At 30.4% G+C, this 2792-nt stretch overlaps 1 pseudogene; it reads left to right on the forward strand.

Annotated features, from left to right (window-relative positions):
• The first annotated feature begins 72 nt into the window (after nt 1–72).
• Nucleotides 73–2590, forward strand: LOC108761011 (uncharacterized; annotated as a pseudogene).
• Nucleotides 2591–2792: the final 202 nt, after the last annotated feature.

Consider the following 2792-nt stretch of genomic DNA (forward strand, 5'->3'; position numbering starts at 1 on the left):
TATTTGCATTTAAAATTTATTTAACTTGGACGTACAAGGACGTATCATTCGATTAATGTTGATTCAATTAAAATGGACAGTCTGCTGAAAGAGTTGGAGGCTCTAAAAATCAGGATTTCTTCGAGGATAATTCCTCATGGACACCATGCGTGGATTGATTCAGAGAAGTTTTGTACCGCAAAGAACAGTTGGAACGGAGCGTCCGTGTAAAGAGATAGACTTTGGAGAGTATAGGTTTGTCGTAGAGAGAAACCTGCGTAATGTCAGGTTTACGCTACAACATATTTCTAGCAGTTCCAGAGAGAAGCACTTCCAGATGAGCAATGTCACTGGGATGGTTAGAACATTTGGTAGAATCTGTTATTGCACATTGGAGAACGTAACAAAAAGAATATTTGGAATACAGTTGAGTGCGTTTCTATAATATTTCCAAAGAGTTACCTGCTAATTTCTGGTACCTGTACGCCTGTTGAAGCATCTCACAATTTTTGTCAGAGAAAGTGAATTTGTACAATTTCTTGCTAATTAAGACCTAAATTATTAAAAAATACGTGGAAAACTTATTCATCAGCTGTAGCATGTTACAGATGGTTTTTACAAGAGGTACAAATAAGTTCAATTTTGTTTAGGTCTTGTACAGCACAGTTTATTATTATAAATCCTAGAATTTTGAGATTTCCTGAAAATCTATCTGGATATGGGACGCGATTTTTGAAATTTTACTTTTTAATTTAAATTTTAAAATCGTATCGTTTTTTGAAAATTTTATTTCTTTAAGAGGGGATTCCTGTCTCGAAACTTAATTTTTTAGACTATTTTCATGAAATTTTTCTGAAAAATTCGTAAAGTCTATACAAATTAGGGCTTCTTTTACATATTTTAGCACATATTTCAAATATCTTTCAGAATTTTTTTATTGTAATATTCCAAGAAATAAGCTTTATATAACAGTTTTATGAAAAAAATCATGTTGCATGATTGCGGCTGTTTTGCTTATTTCATGCTTAATTCTTGGAATATTACAATAAAAAAATTCTGAAAGATATCTGAAATATGTACTAATATGTAGGAGAAACTCTTATTTGAATAAACTTTACGAATTTTTCAGAAAAAATTCCTGAACAAATCAAGTTTCTAGACTAGAATCCCCCCTTAATCGGTTCTTCTCGACCCAAAAAAATGCAAAATATTGACAATTAGTTAATAATAAGTATGACATACATCAATTTTATAAAAAAATGAGGATAACAATAAAAAATAAAATGTACAATTGTTCTCTCTATATTGTGATGATTTTTTCTTATGTTATTTTATTGTAGAACGTTATAGTCTCATAGGATTCTTGCTTTATGCGAATTTTCAAGAATATAGTTTATTTTGGGTTGTCAATATTAAGTCTAATTTATTTCAAAGTAGCATTAAAAGGTTTTGTAATCTTATTTGGAATTTCGAATAAAACTATCTTGAACAGAGGAAATGCTTAGGAAATTTTATTACGTGTTTTAACATTAAGTATCCTGTTACATGTATATATCATTTTGACTATATTTATTTTTTCTTTCTTCAGAAACCAGTTTTATTTAATTATATCGAAAATATCTTGCCCACTGCATTAATTATTCTTGATGACTATTTTCCTGATAACTTATTAATAGGCTTGGAACGTGTGTATTTATCAGATTATTTAACATTCTTATATGATATATATGTGTATATCTATATATATGTGTATATATATTATGATAAATATAGAGTTTATTCTCATGTATATATATTATATTTCATTATATATTCACATGACAAATATTTTAGAAAATAGGACTAATAGATTCTGGTTATGCTAAATTGATTTATCACGTTTTGCAGTTTTTAACTCATTAAAAGGAAACAGGATACATTATTCCTTTATATTTTTGCATGGCCAGTCTTTTAGCTACTATGGAATAATGGGATAATATCATAAATTTATTTGAGGTAATGCTATTCATAAGATTATCACAGTAATTACAAGATGATTGAGTGTCATGAAATTATAATTTTCACTTTTGCAGTGGACAATACGTGAAGTTTTCTCAACTTTGATAGAGAATATGGAATTCGAGCAGAATATTGAATTGCGTGTATATATGTTGAGTTTACCTCATCTCATTACAAATATAGGTTGTGTCAAATGGTGCGAAGCTGTCGTTCGAATATCTATCGAGTACTGGGAACATTACACAGATTTAAGGACGGTAAAGACAACAGAGATATAATCTTTAAGTGTGATAATACGCCGTACACCGTATGAAATAAATAAAATGTATATTAATCTCGGTTTGTGTATTTCTTTTGATGACTTAGATGGCAAAGACGTTCTTCTTGATGTTTCGTCTACGGGTAGGTGCATATTATGCCCCACTTTATACGGTATTCTTGAAGATGCATTTTGATCTGACGCGAAGTTTGATCGAGCGATCATGCAGAATTTGGAAGATTGCATCATCATATTGTACCAGCTATCATTCAATGTAGTCTATACGGTAATTAATGACGATCGAATGCGTATCAATGATGGGTTCGATGTTATTCAAATGTACGATAGAACTGTGTAAGTACCGTTGGATGTATTCAACCGACTCAATACTTGTGTGAGCACTCGTTGTTATCGGTACATTCTTTTGGATCATCGGATCAAAGTTTGACATCTAGAAGAATACATTAATTCTAGCGAGTGTTGATCAACTGTTAAGTGTGCTGAATGCAGCGATTGATGTTATTAATCCATCCAAGGTTGTTATGTTATTAAATTC

Source organism: Trachymyrmex cornetzi, unplaced genomic scaffold (genome assembly GCF_001594075.2).
Source record: "Trachymyrmex cornetzi isolate Tcor2-1 unplaced genomic scaffold, Tcor1.1 scaffold2359, whole genome shotgun sequence".
Classification (NCBI taxonomy): domain Eukaryota; kingdom Metazoa; phylum Arthropoda; class Insecta; order Hymenoptera; family Formicidae; genus Trachymyrmex; species Trachymyrmex cornetzi.